Consider the following 13,022-nt stretch of genomic DNA (forward strand, 5'->3'; position numbering starts at 1 on the left):
GATGTAGTTATTCATGAGGAGTGAGTCGTGTCTAAGGAATAAAACTCACCTTTTAATATATACACCTTTTGTGTGTGTGTGTGTGTATTCTATGGAGTTATTATTTTGTAGACCATGGCAAAGTCAGTTCAGTGTTGAGTTGGGAAGAGGTTTTTTTCTGTGTATACAGGATATTCATGTTACCTAACTAAAGGGGTCCTTTTGCCTGCATGCGTCAGAGCCCAATAAGACAGGAACAGAAATTTGCAGCAAAGAATGTAAGGGTTTATTTTTAGAGAGTGGCCCAGGCCTAGAGACAGGTGAGCTGATGCCTAAAGACCTGTTTCCCCCATAGCTGCCAGGAGACGGGTTATACAGGGAAAAATTATTAATCACGGTGACTGAGGGAGTTAGGGTCACTGTCAGGGTTGTGATCTCTACTGATTGGTCGGTGCTAGGGTAGGGGGTCACTGATCAGTATCTCTAGTCCCGATTTCAGCCATGGCGTCGCCTTGTCTAGTTTCGCCACTTTTCTGGGCCTGAAGCTAACACACAACTGAAGCCTAGATGTTATCTCTAGTTTGACCAAAACCCTGTCTCTGTGGTCAACAGACCTGAGACTTTGTTGCTAAAATTATTTGATCCAGATCAGAACCTCATTGTCCTGAGGGCTCAATGATTAAGGGCGAGGACATTCAAGGGAGAAGGAGGCAGGTGAGTCAGGGTGCTGGATGAGGTCAGTTTGAATCAAAAGGAAAGAAAGGTAAAAGGTTATATTAAACAAATTAAGTTTCTGTGCAGTTACAACTATTTCCCTAAATGTTGTGAGCATTCCTAAGAGAGGCCATTGGGAGCAATAGAGAATGAATGGACTGTGGAATCAAGTAGATTTCAAGAGGAACATGTTTGAATCTTGACCTTTATAAGCAGTAATTAAGTTGATAAAGCTAAGCTTTAGTTTCCTTACTTGTAAAATGGAAACAACAGTTCTTGCCTTCTGGCTTATTATGAAGCAAGTGTCTAGCACAATGTTATTATGGCTTTTATATATTCACAATTTTATTTATTATTAGAGGCCCTGTGCATGAAATTCATGCATGGAGCGGGGGGGGGGGGGCCTCAACCCAGCCTGCATCCTCTCCAATCTGGGATCCCTCTCACAGTCTGGGACCACTGGCTATAATCACTTGCCTGCCTGCCTGCCTGATTGCCCCTAACCACTTCTGCCTGCCAGCCTGATTGCCCCCTAACTGCTCCCCTGCCAACCTGATTGACACCTAACTGCTCCCCTGCCAGCCTGATCACCCACAACTGCCCTCCCCTGCCAGCCTGATCTTGCCCCTAACTGCCCCTACCTCGGCCCCCACCACCATGGGTTTGTCTGGAAGGAAATCAGACATCCGGAAGATGGCCAGTTGACCTGGGCTAATTAGCATATTACCCTTTTATTAGTATAGATATTGAACTCATGCACTATGCCATTTTTTTCTCTTCTGGATATTAGAAACTTAGAGTATTGTTGGGGAGGGGTTCTTGGTTCTTTTGACTGGTCTAATAATCAAATTGACATAAGTAATTAACAGGAGAAAACCAAATTTATTCTGTATGGAGGCCTAAGAAGTGACCAAAGCAGGCTGTTTATATACCTTTATAGACAAAGAAACAATTTCATGTGTGTGAGGATTTGACAAAACAAAGGATTTGGGCTTAGAGTAGGTAATTAATGAAGAAGTAACAAAGTTTGTTTATACATCTTCCTCTGCCAGGAATTCCCTGTCTCCGGGGAAAAAGATGCCCTCCATGCTCCCGGCATAGGGGGGATGCTTTCACATGGAAGGTTTATTTCCTGCCTGCAAAGGAATAAAGGAAGCTGAAAGTGTTCTCTTATGCTGAGTGTTTCTCAAGTAAGTTTAATTCAAAATAATGCATATACCAAAGTGGCACATCCTGAATTCCATCAGTAGTATTTTGTGCAGTTGACCCTTGAACAATGTGGGGGCTTAGGGGCACTGACACCCTGTGCAGTTGAAAATATGCTTGTAATTTTTGACTCCCCCAAAACTTAGCTATGCCTTGGTGTCCAAAGAGGATTGGTTCCAGGACCACTGTGGATACCAAAATCCATGGATGCTCAAATTTCCTGTATAAAATGGTGTAGATCTGCCTGGCAGGCGTGGTTTAGTGGTTGAGCATCTACCTATGAATCAGGAGGTCACAGTTCAATTCCCGGTCAGGGTACATGCCTGGGCTGTGGGGCTAGATCCCCAGTTGGGGGTGTGCAGAAGGCAGCTGATCAATGATTCTCTGTCATCATTGATTTTTTTCTCCCTCTACCTCTTCCTTCCTCTCTAAATTCAAAAAAAATATATTTTAAAAAATAAAATGATGTAGATTAATGCATATATCAGTCCTCTGCATCTGCAGACTCCAAACTGTAGATAGAAAACAGTACAGGTATTTAAAAAATCCACATGTAAATGGATCTACACAGTTCAAACCATATTGTTCAAGGGTCAAATGTATATGGTAAACTCTAAATATATAATATTTTCTCTAGATTTTTCTTCAAGTGAAAAATAAATTTATTGTTTTTCTATACTTTGTCCCTGTATTATGCCTCTATGCTCCAAAATATCTTTTGTTAGCCAATCATTCAAATGACGAGTCCTCGGACAACACTTGTTTCTTTCTTTTCCTCTTTCTCCCTTCCTTTCTTCTATCCTTTTTTTTCTTTCTTCCTATCCTTTGCTTTGGCTGAAATACTACCTGGAAACCCCTTTTCATTTGAGATTTTTGTCCTGAGGAACTCTTTATGTGGTTTTGTTTTCCAGTTTTCTTCTTGTAATTGTTTCTAGTTTCATACCTTTGTGGTTGGAAAAGATGCTTGATATGACTTAGATCTTCTTGAATTTATTGAGATTTGTGGCCTAACATGTGATCTATGCTGGAGAATGTTCCATGTGCACTTGAAAAGAATGTATTCTGCAACTTTTGGATGGAATGTTCTGGAAATATCTATTAAGTCCATCTGGTCTAATGTGTCATTTAAGGCCAATGTTTCCTTATTGATTTTCTGTCTGGATGATCTATCTATTGATGTAAGTGGGATATTAAAGTCCCTGACTGTTATTGTATGACTATCAATTTCTCTCTTTATGTCTGTTAATATTTGCAAAATATATTTAGGTGCTCCTGTAATGGGTGTGTAAATATTTATGACTGTTATATTCTCTTCTTGGATGAACACCTTTATCATTATGTAATGCCTTTATTTGTCTCTTTTTACAGTCTTAGTTTAAAGTCTATTATGTAAAGGGTGTCCCAAAATTCATGCAAGAAGTAATTTTGATAGAAAATACAGGCTTACAATTAAAAATTGTAAGTTTTTATTGATTCATAAAGTATACAGTATAGGGTTATGTATGGAATAGCATATCAGGTAAATGGCCTCCACGGCTTTGCTGGCACATATGCACTCTTTTGTTGAAAGACCATTTTGCATAAATGTGGCTGAATTTTGATGAGGCTCATTTTCATCTTGTTAATCAACAAAATTGTTGCTTTTGGGGTTCAGAAAATCCACGAGTGATTGTTGAGAAACAAATGCATCCACAACGTGTCACTATTTGGTGCAGATTTGGGGCTGGAGGCATCATCGGACCATTTTTCTTCGAAAATGCGACTGCTCAGGCAATAACAAAAGAGTGCGCATGTGCCAGCAAAGCCGTGGAGGCCATTTACCTGATATGCTATTCTGTACATAACCCTATATTGTGTACTTTATGAATCAATAAAAATTTACAATTTTTAATTATAAACCTGTGTTTTCTATCAAAATTACTTCTTGCGTGATTTTTGGGACACCCCTTATATGAGTATAGCTACCCCTGCTTTTTTTGTTTCTATTTGCATGAAATGTCTTTTTCCATCTTTTCACTTCCAGTCTGTGTGTCTTTGACCAGCCACTTCATGTCTTTTGATTGAAGCGTTTAGTCCATTTACATTTAAAGTAACTATTGATAAGTATGTACTTCTTGCCATTTTTTTTCCATAAACATCTTGCTGCAAGAATTTTCGCCACATAACTAATTGGCCATCAGGCAGTTTTGCTGTTAAAGATAAAATAATGAAAAACAAAAGAGGGACATGATGAAGGACATAATAAAACATAAAAAATGAGCAAAACTAAAAAAACTTTGTTGTGAAAAATTAAAATACATTGTCTTTTGTTCATAGCATTATCAATTTTTTGTTTGTTTGTTAATTTGTCTCCTTGGCCTTGCACTTTTTATTTTTTCCTTCAGTTTCTTCATTAAGAGAAGTATCAGATTCCAACTAAAGAATTTATAATTAATGGTCTTAAAGACTACGAATTAGCAGTCACCTCTTTTATATTTGCCATAGCTTGGCAGATTTTTGGTTCTGAGTGGTGGGAGGGATGACTGTGCTCACCAAAGGATTTGCAAACTGGTATGTTGTCATTTTCTAGTACAGTACACAATCTGGCTTTCCATATAGCTTTGAAATCTGGCTTTATGCATAGTTGTTATCATCCGCTATTTTAAGACCACCATGTCTACTCAGCACTGTATAGACCGTTTTGGGGGATAAGATTTATATAAGAATGGGAGTATTGTGAGAATTTCATCAATGGAAATATGAAACCAAACTGACAACTAGCTTACATACTTTGTCTGCCACATGTAAACCAAATGTCAGCCAGTTATTTTATCTTTCATGGCAAGACTGCCTTATGGAGACGTTTACAGCAAATATACTTACTGCAAAGATGCTTACTGAGAAAATACCAGGCATAAGTGGGGATAACCTTGGAACACCTGTACATTAAAAGAAAACTATGTGTACATCTTGGTATTTTCATGATTATCAGGTTGAACTACTTGTGACACATTGCCCAGTTGTTCCTGACATAACAGTGTGCATGACATTGGGGATGTAGTGCACTAATAGCAGGACTGGGGCTGGGCGGGAAGGCAATCAATATATAGAGAGTGCATACTGTGCACCTGGTATTGTCCCAGACATTTTCTACACAATCTCCCAAGTTTTCACAACTCTTCAAGGTAGACGTTAATTTTTCCATTGCACAGAGGTGACGATAGATGTTCAGACAGTTGAACAACTTGTTTAATAACATACAGCAAATAAGTCACCCAGCAGGGTTTTAACACACGTTTACTTCTCTTATTTTTCTGCTGTGCTTAACACATGCCTTTTTTTTTAAGTATGCTATCCTTTGCATAAGAGAAAAGGGGATATTTATTTTCCAAAAAGAAACACAGCAAACAGTGTTAAATGCTAATGTGGATTTGTCACCAGGATACAGGGGCCAGCTTGAATGAACTTTCATTCTGAGTGTTAAAATGAATTATGACAGGAATGGATTAAAACACATTTAACAACAACTGCAGCAACCACAACCAAAAAATTCCTCTTAACTCCAGTTGTGTGCTATAAACCACATTAAATTTTCTCTCCAATGAAAAGTGATTAAAAGGCAAATGTGTGTACTATTTTGGTATATTCAGGATGTATTCATACACATACAGATTTATATTTGTCTCCATAATTGGTTACATATTTTGCTAATTTAGAGCAAATAGCACTTTCCATGCACATTTGGGTCAACTATTGATAACAAACACTTAGACTGACCAATAATGGGGGGGATGGGAGGCATGGGGGGTAATGTGGAGATAAGGACACATATATAATAACTTAATCAATAAAAAATTTAAAAAAAGAAATGTCAGCAAAATCACTGAAAAGGATTGATCACATTTCCAAACACACCTAGTTGACAATTGCTTTTTTAAAAATATTAGTTGAACTAAATTGTTAAATTTGGCAGTATGCTGTATTGATATTGATTTAATCATTGAAAAACTGATTATTGAGATAATTTAGGTAAAACTGCCTTTAGTGAATGGCATGAGGTTTAAGTGACATTTAAAAAAACCTAATACTTTACCTACATTGATATAGTCCATCAGGTAATTACTTTACCACACACATTGTTTTGTGTATATAGACAGTGTATAATAAACATGAATTATAACTCAGTGATAAAAGATTGCTTTCTTTTATCATATTCCCCTGTAAACAGTCATTAACTAATTTATTTTGGAAGATGAATGGCAAGCTATGAATTTGTATCAAAGTTATGTTCAATTACATTGCTTTTACAATAACAAGAGTTATGGTCAGAGGTGTCAGAATAATTTTAACTGTGCTTATTTCATTTATAAATCTTCTTTTGTGCTATTAGCACCCATTTTTTAAAAACAAAAATGGCTTTATCATATTTTATAAAGGATTCATCTTTTATCTGGGAGTCTGAATTTGCATAGTTGCTTTTACCATCTGAATCCACCAATTGTTCCCCTCATTAAGGTGTTATATTTGTTATCTATGTGTTTATCTACCCATCTATCTCTTCTATAAATATATCTAAAAATAATAGTTGATTTGTTGCAATAATCTAGTTTTTACTCTTTAAAAATCACTTCCAAAAGTTTAGTGAATTTGAAATCTTACAAGACTTCAGTATACCTCAATATAACATGAAGAAGTTACATTTTAATAGAAAATTCAAATTTTCCTTAGGAATTAGGTTGATACTGTTAGGTTAACCTTAACTTTTTAAACTAAAATTCTGAGTCCAGCTGCCATAGTCCATGTCAATTATACATAAAAATATTATCAATGATCAAAACTAAATAGAACATATATTATTTTTTCTTCAGAATAAAACTATAAGTCATTAAAGTGCACATTGTTGTAAGAAGGAAGAAGGATCTATGTAACTACTGATATTTTCCTATATGGTGAACTGCAGCTGCCTCAAATCTGTTGTGAATTTGTCCAATTGGAAGGAAGGAAGGTGGGAAGGATAAAAGGAAGGGAAAAGTGTATGAATATGCTGTAGTAAAATTCTTCACTGGTGACTTGATAAAACCACTGGAGTGCTTTCAAAGCATGACAGAGGCGTGAAGGAAACAGGATTAGGAGAAGAAGTTGTGTTGGGATGCAGTTGCAACAGAAGTCTCAGTTCTCCATGGGGAGATCTGGAATGGTGATCCTTCAGAGAATTTCTAATTGAGTTAGAGGGCTGGGTCTTTATGCCACTGCAACATTCATTGGCTGCATGCTGCCCCTCGGGAAGGGGCATGATGCAGGGCTCAGTGGCTTCCTTTGGCCGAGGCAGTTCCTGTAAGCTGTCAGCAATCAGCACTCCCAGGAGCCTCTGGAATAAGGAGGCGGTGAGAGTCAGATCTGGGAGGCACCCAACACTGTCTATTAGAATAGAACACTCCCGACGTAAGTGAGCCTTGGCCTTTTAAAAGAATCTTTAATATAAATATCCTGTTGGAGATAATTCAGTTATTTATTCCCTTAGCTGCCTCTACAGTGAAGGCCTTACCTAGATTGCTGTTGGATCTAGTGGCTGGGAACCTGCTTATATATTTTGGGTCTCTGCCCCAAGCCAGTCCTTCCTACCTCCCCTCATAGGATGCTGGCTGCTTAACAGGGAACAATATCTAGCAATGACTGAAGCCTACCTGACTTCTAGTTATTGTCAGTGTCTGTCCCTGTACTCCTGCCTTCCCTGCTACTGGGCCTCACACAGTGAGTGGATACTTCAGTGGGGTATGAAAAGGGTATGATACTCCCAGGTTTTCAATACCCTGCTCGGCCTCTGAACGCCTGCTTCACTCACTGTCAGCTGGTCCTCCACCAGCCATCATCCTGCTATCCTGAGCTACTCCCCCAGACTGAAGCAGCATTTAGACTCACTGTGACTTAGCCCTAGATTTACTCCACAGTATTAAAATAATGGGGATATTCTGTGCAGTGATCATGCTACCCATCTGGAGTTTCAAGTTTGCAAGGCTTTTGCAAGGCAGATTTGAGCAGTGGGAAATTTGTGTCATATGAAACTGGATGAAATCTTGTGAGTTTTTTTTTTTTACAATTAAAATCTAGGATAGCTTTAGCTGAATTGAACTTACTAGAGATTGAGAACTTTATTTCTGAATCCATAATGTACATTAATTTTGCATACATTGAGAGTTTACAGCTGTATTGAAAAATGAATATTTTTTTGGATTTAATATACTATGATTTTGAGCCAAAACCAGAGAACTATTTTAGTTCATTAAATCACTCTGCTTGTTACTATCTTGATTTCGGCTCAGCTATATATACATTCACAGGCAAAGAGGGAGGAGATGTGGTTGTTGATTCTCTTCTCTATTTTATTCCCAGATGGGCTGTTTATATCTCTTTTATTTAAAAAATCTGAATTATGTCACCAACTCTTTCTTTGACGTTCTGTGGACTACTCAAAATCAAATACCTAAATCCACTAGAAGTTAAGCAGAATGGATTTTTATCAATTCAATTTTCTATTTTGTTCTTTCATATAAGAGAGCCACTTAAGAGTATCATCATTCTCATGTTGTTATCTGGAAGCTCTTTATTTCTGTTTTCTAATTTAATAGGTTGTCAAGAACTGTGAAGATCCTAAGATTTTACCCTGCTTGTGATGTAAGAAGTTAGCTGGCCACAATTTTGTGGGTTTTGTAAGAAGATACAGGACTCTTGGGTCAGAGTCAAAGTTTATTACTCAGAGAAATAGCAGTAGCCAGAGTATCATCAACTTCCCATATCAGAATCATTTCTGTGAGACTAGGTCAAACTGGTTAGATGGGAAAGGGTGATTCTTATCTGAATCTTACAGGGAGAAGAATTTAATGGCTATTATTGACAGCCAGCCACTGGAAAGACCACTGGAATAATATGTTGATTAAGAAAAGCAAAGTTTATTACTCTCTAGTAAGAGAGACAACTTCCTTGTCAGAATCTTAGTAGTATCTTGGGAAAGGAGAGATCAAGGACAGATATTTATAAGAATTTGGGTTCTGGTTTTAGGGGGCTCATTGGGACTGAACAATCCTCATGATATCGTAGTTTAGGATTAGTGAACATAGCACTAATTTGAATTAAGTTTGGTAATTAAACAGTCATTTAATAAGCAACTAATTTGCCCTTAGGAGTATGTATTGTACACAGGAGGAGCTATATACTCTGATGAGCAATCTACTGTTTTGAAAGAAGGCTAGTTGAATAATTGATTATTTGGGTAAATGGATTTTGCAGTATTTCGGCAGCTTTATCTTACTGGGGAAGCATTTCCTGCAATAATAAAGTCATGTTATATACGTACTTCTTATCTTATTTTAGTTGTAGGCAGCTTGTTCTCTCAAAGCATTAATTTGTCAATCCAAGGACATTATTTAATTAATTAAATGGAAGAAAATTTGTGGGCAGGAGAAATTGGAAATATAATCTGGAAGAAATGGAGATATGGGTTGGCTGAAAGATGGAGGCAAGAATGTGATGATGAAATGACCAACCTATTTGGTGAGTCACAAGTAGCAGTTGAAAAAATGAAGTGAGCATCAAATCCGAACAAGTGAATAGAATAATTCAAGGCAAAGAACCCTGGAGAACAGGCAATATGGAGGTAGCTTATAATGGCTTCTCAAAGGCACTAGAATCAGCTAGGCATATGTATCATAATAAAGAGTTTTTCTGGCTTTGTCCTATGTTCTCGGCATGGAACTCCTAAAACCCCTTGGAACTCCTGAGTCATAGGAGTATCTTTCTATGCTAATGAGATGACTTATAGTAGGTTCCTAAATAGCTTGATGATTGGAGCTGGTCACTAAAGACCAAACACGTGATTAGAAGGTTGTAACTTTGGGCCAGCTTGACTTCAGAGGAAGAGAGGAGGGCTGGAGGTTGGTTTCAATCATGTGATGAATATTTAATCAATCATGCCCATGTAGAGAAAACTCTGAACACTGAAGCCCAGTAGAGTTTCCTAGTTAGTGAACACATACCTATGCCAGGAGGGTGACAGGCCCTGACTCCATGGGAGATGGCATGGAGGCTCTGCATTTCCTACCTTGCTCCATGAGTCTTTTCATTTGTCTGGCCCTCATATGTGTATCCTATATACTAACAAAACTGTACTCCTAAGTATAGCACTTTCCTGAGTTTCATGAGTGGTTCTAGTGAATTATTGAACCTAAAAGGGGTCACAGGGAACTTTTGGATTGGTAGCCAGTTGGTCCGAAGTGCAGGTGGCCTGGGGGACGCTCTGAGACTTGCAGTGGCCTCTACAGTGAGAGCAGTCTTGTGGAAGACTGAGCCCTTAAACTGTGGGGTTTGACACTAACTTAAGCTTTATAATTGAATTGCAGTACATCCAATTAATGTTAGACCATGTGAGGTGTAAACAGAACAGTACCCCACTGAATAAAGAAATCATTTCCATAGATTAAAGTGAGAGGAAATTTTCAGCTGCCTTGTGTAGACATGGGAAGCAGAAACTGAGGAATGCTTTCCTACTAAAAATAGAAAAAAATAAAGAAAAGAGAAATATTTTTTAATAGTTTCCTTTAAAAAAATCCTTAAAGTCTATCTTATTTCCTTAGGAGTTATCACACTACTTGCAAATTCAGAAATATATAATATGATCCTTTTTGGGGGGGTTTGTTTCTCTGATTGTTAGCCTTTTAATAATGGCTAACACAACTTTCTAATAGTGCAAAGCTTGAAAAAACTAAACTAAGGATGTAAGAGAACACTTCATAATTGATTTAATTTCCCCAGGTATTTTGATGCTTAAAAAGGAAGAGGGGTGTGTGTGTGTGTGTGGGGGGGAAAGCAAAAGATGTATATTCAAAATTCCTACCAAAATACTGGCAACAACTTTAATCACTGTAGAAATTTCACTCTATTTTATACCTGCAGCTATAAAAAAAACAGCAATGACCTAGTTAATTTAAATAAAATAACACTGAAATTGCTAGAGGTGAAATGTTCAAGTTGCATACTTTGCTGCTGAAAGCATATCAGTAGCATATGAGATTTTTTCTATTTTATTTTTGTTTCTATAAAAAAAATACCACCTACACAGATAGCAAGAATGGAAGATAAATATAACCAAGTCTCTTTGCTTGAATCTCTTCTCATAAAATGTATAGATTTTGAAGAACATTTTATAATTATTCTTGCCAATATCACAAAAAGCTCATTTGTATTTAAAAAAGACTTCCTTGGAGAATGCCGCTATGACTTTATAGTTCACCATATCTTTGTCACGAATGCTGCCCATTACAGGAGAAGCTCACCAGGTTGAGTTTACACAAAGGAAATGGGTGAGAAATATCAGCAAATATGATTACTAGACTAAGAAGGCTAGTAGCTTTAATAAAATGTGAAATATATAAAATGTACAGAAAAGTGCAAACCTTGTCTTAATAGATAAAATTTCTATTTCTTCTTGAGCAGGGTGTTAGTGATTATATCTCTGATTGAATTTGTTCATTTCATCTAAGCTGTGGATTTATTCCCATAAATATGTTCACAATGTTCCCTTATTATCTTTGAAATATTCATGTAATCTATCATGATGTTACCTCTCTCATTTCTGATATTGGTAACTGTTGTCTTCTCCCCTTTTAATTCTCTTTTTTGGTCAGTCTGGCTAGAAGAATGTCAATTTTATTAATATTCTCAAAGAACCAGATTTTGGTTTCATTGATTTAATTTATTTTTTATTTTATTATTTTTATTATTGTTTTTTTTTGCCCTAGCCAGTTTGTATCAGTGGATAGAATCAGCCCACGGACTGAGGGTCCGGTCCTGGATTTGATTCCAGTCAAGGGCACATACCTCAATTTAGGCTTGATCCTCAACCTTGGTTGGAGCATGTGCAGGAGGCAATCAATTAATGTATCTTTCTCACATCAATGTTTCTCTTTCTGCCTCTCCCTCTCCCTTCTACTCTTTCTAAAAATCAATGGAAAAATTTCCTCAAGTGAGGATTAACAAAAAAAATATTTTTTTTAATGTTTTTATTATTTATTTATTTATTTATTTATTTAGTTTTAGTTTTCAAATACTAGGGACTTTTAATTTTTTTTATTAGTATGTTTATGATAAATTCATGTTTATGAAAAAATCTTCACTTTTGCTTCATTTTTTCAAAAATGTTTCTTTAGAAGATTGAAATCATACCAAGCATCTTCTCAGACCACGATGGCATAATATTAGAAATAACCTACAATAAAAACAACCCAAAATACTCAAAAATGTTTCTTTAGTGATAGGACTCTAGGTTGACAGTTATTTTCCCCTCTGTAATTTAGACATATTGCTCCACTGTCTTCCCTTTTGCATTGCTTTCAACAGGAAATCGGCTGTCATTTTCATGTCTTTTTATCTTACGTTATCTCTCTCTCTTTTTTTTTTTCCTTTGGCACCTTTTAAAACTTTCTCTTTACTACTTGGCTTGAACAATTTTATTATGATGTATGCTGGTTTAGTTTTCTTTATATTTCTTGTGCTTAGGATTCATTGAACTTTTTGGGTGATAAACATAGTCAAATTTGGAAAGGTTTGGAAGTTATTTCTTCCTGTATTATGCTGCCCCTTCTCTTTGTCCTCTCCATGAAAGATTTTAAGTATACATATATTAGGTTGCTTGAAGTTTCTCAGCTCACTGATGCTATATGCATTTTGGGGGGTGAGTTAATTTCACTTTTCTCTCCATGTTTTATTTTGGATGGTTTCTATTAATATATCTTTAAGTTCACCATTCTTTTCTTCTGCAAAGTCTAATCACCATCAATCTTACCCAGAGAATTTTCACCTTGGACAGTCCATGTTGTTTTTATTTCTAATAATTTCATTTAAAAATTCTTTTATGTCTTTATTTAACTTTTTGGGCATGTGGAATATAGTTATGATAATGTCTTAATGTATTTTTCTGCTTACTTCTAACATCTGTGTCAGTTCTGGGTCAGTTTATATTGGTTGATCTATATGAGTGTTGCTTGTCTCATTATGAGTCATATTTTTCTGCATTTTGCATGCCTGGTAGTTTTTTTTCAGCTTTATTGAGGTATTACTGACCTGTAACATTTTTATATATTTAAAGTATATAA

The sequence above is a fragment of the Myotis daubentonii genome, chromosome 3, assembly GCF_963259705.1.
Source record: "Myotis daubentonii chromosome 3, mMyoDau2.1, whole genome shotgun sequence".
In the NCBI taxonomy this organism is placed as follows: domain Eukaryota; kingdom Metazoa; phylum Chordata; class Mammalia; order Chiroptera; family Vespertilionidae; genus Myotis; species Myotis daubentonii.